At 36.1% G+C, this 10,515-nt stretch overlaps 1 pseudogene; it reads left to right on the top strand.

Moving 5' to 3' along the window:
- The first annotated feature begins 8,970 nt into the window (after positions 1-8,970).
- Positions 8,971-9,369, top strand: LOC103002071 (60S ribosomal protein L32-like; annotated as a pseudogene).
- Positions 9,370-10,515: the final 1,146 nt, after the last annotated feature.

Below are 10,515 nucleotides of genomic sequence, written 5' to 3' on the forward strand. Positions count from 1 at the left end.
GGTTGCTTTTATTACAAATATTTTCCTATACTTCTTAACTAGTGTCTTCAAACCAGTAGATGGAACATAGATACAATTCAGGCAATACTGATATTGCATGCAAAATTTTGGGTGTGTACATTTTTAGGCATCTTTCTTGGAGGAGGTTTGTTAATTCTTGATAAATTCTCTAAAAACTACTCATAAAAGGTTACAAATCTCTTTGTTATATTGTCTAGGCTTATTTGTTTAATAATTAATATAACTTGATCAGCTCATTTTTCTTTACACAGAATCTCTAAATGTCCACATTCTGTAACATCTCACAATGAAATTTAAATTCTTTAAGCTGAAGTTCAAAGGCCTCAAAGATATAATTTTTTTTATTAGAGTCATATATGAGTATCTATAATTTTTTTTTAAATCTATTGAGCAATGAGGAAATGATAGTATTTCAACAAATGGAGCTGAATCTATTTGTTAACCATATCCAACTAAATGAAATTAAATGCTTAACTCATATCATATACAAAAATTAACTCAAAATGGAATACAGATCAATGTTTGAGAGCTAAAATTCTACTATTTCTAGAAAGAAACAGGAAAATTATATAGGGGGAAATATTTTAATAGACACTTCAAAGAAGATATGCAGGTGCAAAATATGCACATGAAAAGATGTTCCAAATCATTAGTCACTATATGCAAATTAAAACCACAACTTGATATACTATATTCTCACTAGAATGATACAAATAAAAAATACTGATGATATTAAGTGTTGGGGAAAATATGGAGCAATTTAGACATTCTTATACTGCTGGTGGGAATGTAACATGGTTTAACTCCTTTGGAAAATTTTACAATTTCTTACAAGTTAAACATACACCTTCAGTATGACCCAGCCATTTCATTCCTAGGTACTTGCCCAAGAGAAAAGAAAGCATATAAAATAATATTCATAGTAACTCTATTTATAATATCTCTAAACTGGAAGCAACTCAAATGTTTATCAACAGGTGAATGGATAAAAAAAATCCATACAATGGAATACTACTTGATAATATAAAGTAATGAAACATTGACATATGCAGTGATAAGCTGGATTTGGCTAGAACTGGCTCATGAGATCTGATTGTGTTCATCTATTCCCACCTTTGAGATCAGTGACATCATGTTAGTAGCTTGAAATCAGTCATAAGGGTAAATATTACACCATGTAAATCAGTGACTGCTACAAATCAGTCCCCTTGCCCACTACCACCAGAGAGCTGATTGTTAAATATTTACCAGCATGTAAATTAATGCATGTAAAAATGTGGATGAAAATAAAAGTCATTATGATGAATGCAAGAAAACAGACCATAAAGAAGCATGATTCTATTTATATGAAATTCTAGGAAATGCAAACTGATCTATAGATCTGGAAAACATATCACTGGTTGTCTAGGGACTGGGGAAGGAATGAATTACAAAGGGCTGTGAGGAAACTTTTGGAGTCAATGTATATGTTCATTGATGGTGATGATGCTTTCACAGGTGTGTACATATATCAAAACTCGTCAAATTGTACACTTTATTGTGTGCAATTTATTGAATGTCAACTATATCTCAATAATGATGAAAAAATCCACTGGAGCACCAAATTATCTACTTCTTATTACCAGATTATACTTTATTGACCTCCTCAGCATTTTTTGTTAACTCTCTATTTTCTTCTGGATTTTTGCCTCCCTTTCCTTATTTTTCCTCTATGTCCATATAAAGTCCTCTGTGCAAACTTGCTTCATCACAGAATGGACAGGACACAGGACATCTGACACTAGATACGTGAGATAAATAGCAGTTTATTAGTCACATACTGTGAAGTATATTAGTCACATGAGTTGTAAAGTCCAGGGAGAAGGATACTGCATGCTGCACAGAGAAACACAGGGGTTGCATTCAGGAACAGAGTGAATAACTATGGGCTGTGGGAGGCAGATTTTGTAGTATCAAGAGAGTGAGATGACCCTTGGTTCCTAAGGAAGGATGTGATTTACTTATTTAAATAATTTTATGAGCTGCAGGAACTGAAACCATGTCCTTATGGATAAGCAGGAACTATTCCTGATCCTCTTCATTAAGAGGATTGTTTGGTTAGGGAACTTTACCATAGGAGTAGAGTCATGAGAGAACTTATGTTTAGGCCATTCAAGATTCTCCTGGTTTTGGATGTCAACGCAGCACATAATATTGGACCTTAATTTTATTTTATTTTATTTTTTTAATTTAAATTTTTAATTTTTTTCCATTCTTTTTCAAATTATTTTCCCATTTAGGTTATTACATAATATGAGCAGAGTTCCCTGTGCTATGCAGTAGGTCTTTGTTGGTTATCCATTTTAAATATAGTAGTGTGTACATGTCAATCCCAAACTCCCAAGAGTTTGGATGGACCTAGAAATTATCATACTAAGTGAAGTAAGTCAGACAGAGAAAGACAACTATGATATGATATCACTTATATGAGGAATCTATAATCTATAATAATTTCTCATATAATTTATATGAGAAAAATAATACAAAAGAACTTATCTACAAAACAGAAACAGACTCACAGACTTAGAGAATGAACTTATGGTTACTGGGGGGAAGAGTGGTGGGGAGGGATAGACTGGGAGTTTGGGATTGACCTGTACACACTATTTTATTTTATTTTTTTAAATTTGTATTGGAGTATAGTTGATTTAAAATGTTGTGGACCTTAATTTTAGATGTTACACAACAGTTATGTGTCCCAAACAGTGAATATCATAATCGTCACTAATATTTATTGACCAGTTTCTATTTGTTAGACATCTGTTCTAAAAGTATTACAAGTATTATGTCTTTTAATTATTAAAAAAAAAAAAAAAACCTTTGATGTAGAAATCATAAGTGTTTCCATTTTAAACACACAAAAAAACTGAGACATAGAAATGTTACCCGATTTTCTCAATTCAGTTAGTAAATATTAGAACCAGAATTTGAACCCCAACTTGCCCAATGCCAAAGTCCTTGGAAAACGCATGATGCAGCATAATAGAAAGAAATTATTAATCAGTGATTTACGTTTCAGTTAAATCCAGCACAGATATGTTATGAATAAAATACCAAATATGCTTACATTTTTAAGACAAATTCAAGTGATTTTATACCCAGAGGGAGTTACTTTGGACTCTGATCCTAGATCCTGATCCCATCAAAAAGATGGAAAAAACAGTAAAGGTTTACGAAGACAGGTGGGCACAAACTCAGGGAGGCAAACCACAACCTTAAAACGTGAGTCTATGTTCTTTTACCTAGGATATGTCATGTTTGGAAATACGATATTACAAAAATGCCTAATAAAAATATGAAATTAAGTGAACTAAAGATTCCAGGATATAAATGAGCTAATTTTTATTGTTTGCATACAACATAATCCAAGATGGAGTCAGGTTTTACCTGGTAGAGGTATGAAGTCAATCACTAGACATTGATATTACACAAAAAGTCATAGACATAAAGATAGACAGACAAAACATAGACATCAAGAAAGATGACATGGGACATATTTCCATCTCTGGGGGAACTGATGACGTTCCTGGTGATCTTCACAATTTCAATTTAAAATTAGAGACAGAAGTTAAATTGCAGTGGGTTAACGTACAAATGAGAGATGAGGGAGAGGAGAAATTTAAGGCTACTTTGTTAAGAAGAGGTTAATATAGTAAAGGTGGAAGAATGACGTTAATTATAAGATCTATACAGGACTTTTAAGTATGGTAGATGTTTAAACATATTTTAGGCAAAGGGAGAAAGAAATCGACACTTCCAAAGAGAAAGTGTAGTTAATAGAAAAAGTGTTTCAATTTTAGTCTACTCTGAACAAGAAAAAAAAAAGCAGTGAAAATTAAAATCTAAAGGACCTTTACACAAAAGAGAAAAGTGTGGCGATGGCCTTAAAGTATTGATAAGATAACAGAAGAGCTGGTGTGGGAGTAAGGTCATGAGTAGAAACAATAAAAACCTGAGAACAGATACTGGAAGCTTAGAGGCTAAGATTTTGGAGATAAAGAAATTCTCAGCAGGGTTTGCTATTATTTCTAGGAGTCCAAAACCATTGTTTTCTTTCTCTGCCTACGTTAAAACTTATATAAATCACTTTCTGTCATTTCTGTAATACACAGTTGCCTCCTGGCATACTACACCAGAGAACCCTTGGACTGGCATTGTCTTCTAATTATAACATACCTGGGACTAAATATGAAAATATGGATCTGGATTAAAATGAGAGTATTACTTGATGGATATTACAAAATAAAATCCATTATTTTTTCAGGCTTTATTCTTATGTATTAAATTCCAATGTCTTTTACTGATTTTGAAATTGAGTGCTAGGCACTGTGCTAAATACAGAAACTTTAAGTCAGAGTGAGAACAATAATAACCCCTGTTCTTATGGACTAAATTTATTTTCCAAATGCATCACACTTTGAAATTGGGTTCAGAAACAGGAAGGCCTAGAGCAATGCAACTCAAAATGTGGTCCATGAACCTACATCAGTTCAGGAACTGTTTGATACCTGTTGGCAATGAGTAGTAAAATTGAGAGTGAGCATGTAAAAATGCTTGGATCAATTTATAAAATTAAATTTATGTCTGTGAAATATAATAATTAAAAATGAGGGACTCAATTGCATTTTATATATTATTCTTGTGTTTGTATTTCATTTTCCTACACGTTATTTTTATTTTTATTTTCTAAAAGTAGCACTTATAACACATTGAGAGAACAAATAAGGCAGGCCTTCACAGGTAAGGTAGTTTAAGAAGAACTACCTTCTCAAAACTCTCAGGCAGATTTTTGGTAAGAAATGCTTTGCACTTCAGGTTTGCAGGGCTTGTATTCTTGTTACCACTTCCATACTTCACATAATAAAAGTCTTCACCATAATGCCATGGATTCTGTATTCACACATCAAGGCCATTGACTTATGTAGAAGCCTGTGAGTAATAACACCAATATAAAATGAAATTTTAGAGGGCAATTTTTTTAAACTCCAGAAAATATTCCATTTTTGTAGTTAATTTCACTATCAATTCAAAAATAAATTTACTATTAACTCCTAAGTTAAATTACTTAGATATATATTATTGACTTTCAGGCTTAATTTTGAATATGTTACGTTAGCTGTGGTTATGGTAGATGAGTCTATTAAACACCTCCTTTATAAGGCATATGAGTGCAAGTAAAGTGATTCCAAAAAGTGTAATTAAACACTGGTAAGTATAAATATATTTGAATTGGATTACTCTGAAGAAATTATCATGCAAAGAATTTTTAATATTTATTCTTATTTCTTTGAATGCACTGCTGTCACTGTTCGAGTGAGTAATACTACCTTTTAATTTTTGAAATTTTATGGGATAATTTAGCCAAAAAGCCAGGTTTCAATTCTCTCATACAGATAATGCACTCAGACAATGAAAGTATAAGTGATTTAACTTCAGGCAAAATGTTATATGAAAACACAATAAAGCTAACACTTGATGCTGAAATGAAAAGCAGGCACAGGACACAACAATAAAAACAATGCCTGGTTGGAATTGTGGCCGATATGATGAAGTAGGAAGACCCTGACATCACCTCATCCCATGGGCATACCAAAATTACAGCTATTTACAGAGCAACTATTGATGAGAAAGACCCAAATACAGCAGAAAAGATCTTCTACAACTAAAGATATAAAGAAGGCACCATGATGAGATGAGTAGGAGGGGCAGAAAGGTAGTATAGACATCCCCAAGTGGGCAACCCACAAACAAGAAGATAAGTACAATTGCAGAGGTTTTTCTCAAGAAGCAAGGGGTCTGAGCTCTACATTGGCCTGCCCAGCCCAGGGGTCCTGCACTAGGAAGATGAGCCCCTAGAATATTTGGCTTTGAAGGCCAGTGGTGCTTATTTTCAAGAGAGGCAGAATGCTGTAAGAAATAGAATGTCACTATTAAAGGGTAAACACAAAACCTCACACACTCCAGAACCCAGAATTGAGACAATAATTTGAAAGGAGCCTGGGTCAGACCCACCTGCTGATCTTGGAGAGCCTTCTGGGGACAGAGAGACTGGCAGCAGCCATCTTGGGAGCTTATTCTGCTATGAGGACAGATGTGCTGGGAAGCACCACTTTGGAATGCTCCCTTTAGCTTATTAGCACTGGGCCTGAGACCCACACATCAACCTGTCAACACTAGTACTGTGATACTGCAGGAGAAGCAACAAGCCAGTCAGGGACACAGCCTCACCCAATAGCAGGCTGGCTGCCTTAAGACACCCTAAGCCCACAGTCATCCTGGAACATGGCCCTGTCCATTAGAGGACCCAGGATACCGCCCTACACATCAGTGTTCTGTCACTAGCTCAAGGACCTGCAGAGCCCTACAGCTGGGTACCCCAGGACGCTCTTCATTCACCATAGAGCTGGCAGTAACTCTGGGACCAACCTCACCCATCAGTGGGCAGGCACCATACTCAGGACACCCTGGGCCCTGGGCCTGCACATCAGTGGGCCAACACACCAACACTAGAACAGCCAGGGCCCTTCTGCAAGAGACATTGGGACCAGGCTTCACCCACCAGTGAGCCAGCACTATCCCCAGGACCCCCTGGGCCTTGGCCACACACACCAGTGGACCAACACCAGCTCCAGACACTTGAGACATGCAACCAGAGAACCTAGGACTTGGTTGGTTCCTAGCTGGCACTAGCTCCAGGGACTAGTCTCACCCACCATGGGTGGGCATCAACTACAGGATGCCCTGAACCTTGGGCTTGCCCACCATCAGGCCAATATTAGCTCTTGGAAAATTTGGGGATCCTCAGCTGGCCACTCTGGGATCCAGCCTCATCCAACAGAGGGCTGACACAAGATTCAGAATACCCCAGGCCCTGCAGCCACTGAATCAGGAAACTGTCTTGCCCACCAGTGGGCTGACACGAGTCCCAGGACCCACAGGACCCTGAAGCCAGAGACCCAGGGACCTGGATCCTCCCACCAGTGGGCTAGCATTAAATGGAGTCCCCTGTGTACCCTGGACCCATCTACCAGCAACCCAACAGAAGATCTGAGACATTTTAGCCCTCTCAGCCAGGTGTGTTGACATCCAGCCCCACTCACCAGCAGGCTGACATGAGAAGTAGTCAATAGTAAATTAGAAGACACAAAGGAATGGATCAGGAGCTGGAAGACAGAGTAGAAGAAATCACTGAAGCTTGACAGAAAGAAGAATAAAAAGAAATGAGGACTGTTAAAGAGACCTTTGGGAGAACATCAAGTGTACTAACATTCACATTATAGGGGTCCCAGAAGGAGGAGAGAGAGAGAGAAAGGAACAGAGAACATATTTTAAGACATATAAGCTGAAAATTTCCCTATTCTGGGAGAGGAAACAGACACCCAGCTCTAGGAATAGCAGAGATTCCCAAACAGAATCAACTCAAAGAGAACCACACCAAAACACCTGGTAATTAAAATGACAAAAATTAAAGGTAAAGAGGGAACAAAACAGCAAGGGGAAAACAACAAGTTAAAAACTAGGAAACTACCAAAAGCCTATCTGCTGACTTTTCAGCAGAAACTCTGCAAGGCATAAGTGAGTGGACTATTTAAAGTGATAAAAGGAAAGGAGCAAACTTACAATCAAGAATAGTCTACCTGGAAACAGTATCATTCAGATTTGAAGGAGAGATCAAAAATTTTAGAGACAGGCAAAAGCTAAAAGAGTTTAGCACCAGTCCACCAGCTGTGTAAGAAATGTTAAAGGGGTTCCTCTAAACACAAAAGAAAAGTCCACAACTGGAAATATAAAAATTAAAAAGGAAAATCTCATTGGTAAAACCAATTATACAGTGAAAGTAGTCTGCATGTAAACTTCATGGTAACCACAAACCAAAAATCTATAATAGATAAACACACAAAAAGGGGAAGGAATCCAAACATGACACTAAAGATAGTCAGCAACCACAAGGGAAGAGAGCAAAAGAAGAAGAAACAAAACAGAACCACAAAAAAATCAGGGAAAGAATTTAAAAATGACAATAAGTATATACCTGCCAAAAATTACTATAAATGTAGATGAACTAAATGCTTTAATCAAAGAGAGTGGCTGAATACATTTTGTAAAAAGATCCATATATATGTTGTCTACAAGAGAGTCACTTGAGATCTAAAGACACACAGTAACTGAAAATGCTGGGATGAAAAAGTTATTTCATGCAAATGGAAATAAAAGTACATTTGGAGTATCTATACTTAGATAGACTTTAAAACAAAGACTTTAACAAGAGACAAGGACATTACATAATGATGTAGGGATCAGTCCAAGAAGAATATAACAATTGAAAATATATATGTACCCAACATAGGAGAACCTAAAGGCATAAAGCAAATATTCACAGATAAAAATAAAGACATTGACAATAACACAATAATACTAGGGAATTTGAACACCCCACTTATATCTAAGGGCAGGTCATCTATACAGAAATCAATAAGGAAACAGTTGCTTTAAAAATCTCATTACAAAAGATGGACTTAATAAATATATAAAGAACAGCCCATCCCAAAGCAGAGAGAATACACATTCTTTTCAAGTGAACAAGGAACATATTCCAGGATAGATCACATGCAAGGCCACAAAACAAGTCTCAGTAAATTTAAGAAAACTGAAATAATATCAAGTATCTTTTCTGACCACAATGCTATGAGTCTAGAAATCAAACACACACACACACACACACAAAGACTGCAGAAAACCATAAATATGTGGAAGCAGTATACTACTAAACAACCAAATGGTCAATTAAGAAATCAAAGAGAGAATCAAAAAATACCTGGAGACAAATGAAAACACAATGATCCAAAATCAATATGATGGCTCTTCCTCGGCACTGCCTACAGAGATGGCAACCATCACCTACTCAGCCTCATGGCTGCCCTCAGACTCCTTGTGTAGCCCAAGATCATCAGAAAGAGGACCAAGAAGTTTATCCAGCACCAGTCAGACCAACATGTCAAAATTAAATGTAACTGGTAGAAACCCAGAGGCAGTGAAAACAGGGTGTGCAGGAGATTCAAGGGTCAGATCTTGATGCTCCACATCTGGTATGGGAGCAACAAGAAAATAAAGCACTTGTGCTTCCGGAAGTTCCTGGTCCACAATGTCAACAAGCTTGAAGTGCTGATAAGGTGCAAAAAATCTTACTGTACTGAGATCGTTCACAGTGTCTCCTCCAAGAAATGCAAAACCACTGTGGAAAGAGCAGCCCAGCTGGCCATCAGAGTCACCAATCCCAATGCCAGCCTGCATAACAAAGAAAATGAATAGATAGCTCATGTGCACATTGTGTTTGTGTTAATAAACCATAAAACTCAGAAAAAAATCCATGGGATGAGCAAGAGTGATTCTAAGAGGGAAGTTATAGCTATTCAGACTTACCTCAAGAAACAAGAACAATTTCAAATAAACAATTTAAAGTTACACCTAAAAGAACTAGAAAAAGAAGAATCAACAAAACCCAAAGTTAGTGGCAAGAAAGAAAGAATGAAATCAGAGCAGAAATATACAAAATAGAGACTAAAAAAAAAAAAAAAAAAGAAAAGATCAATGCAACGAAAAGCTAATCCTTTGAAAAGATAATCAAAAATAGTAAATCTCTTAGCCAGAATCATGAAGGAAAAAAGAGAGAGGACCCAAATCAAAAAAAGTGAAAAGAGAGAAGTTACAGCTGACACCACACAGATATACAAAGAATTACAAGAGATTACTACAAACAATTATATGCCAATTAAATGGACAACTTAGAAAAAATGGACAAATTCCTAGAAATTTACAAAATCCCAAGACTGAAATAGGAAGAAATAGAAAATATGAAGAGACCGATTATCAGTAATGAAATTGAATCAGTAATTTAAAAACTTCCAACAAATAAAAGTTGAGGAGGAATGACTTCTACCAAACACTTGAAGAAAAGTTAACACCTATCCTTCTCAAATTGTTCCAAAAAATTTCAGAGGAGAGAATGGTTCCAGACTTATTCTAGAAGACCTGCATCACCCTGACACCAAAACCAGACAAGGTTATCACAGAAAAAGAAAATTGCAGGCCAATATCACTAATGAATATAGATACAAAAATCCTCAACAAAATAGTAGTAAATTGAATTCAGCTATACATTACAAGGATCATACATCATGACCAAGTGGGATTTATCCCAGATATACAAGGATGGTTCAGTTTCCACAAATCAATTAATGTGATACAGCACATTTACAAATTGAAGAATAAAAATCATATGATCATCATAACAGATGCTTTTGACAAAATTCAATATCCACTTGTGATAAAATTCTCCACAAAGCAGGTACAGAGGGAATATACCTCAACATAATAAAGGCCATGTATGACAAGCCCACAGCAAACACCATACTCAACAATTAAAAGAATAAAGCATTTACTCTAAGATCAGGAATA

Source organism: Balaenoptera acutorostrata, chromosome 13 (genome assembly GCF_949987535.1).
Source record: "Balaenoptera acutorostrata chromosome 13, mBalAcu1.1, whole genome shotgun sequence".
NCBI classification, from domain to species: Eukaryota; Metazoa; Chordata; class Mammalia; order Artiodactyla; family Balaenopteridae; genus Balaenoptera; species Balaenoptera acutorostrata.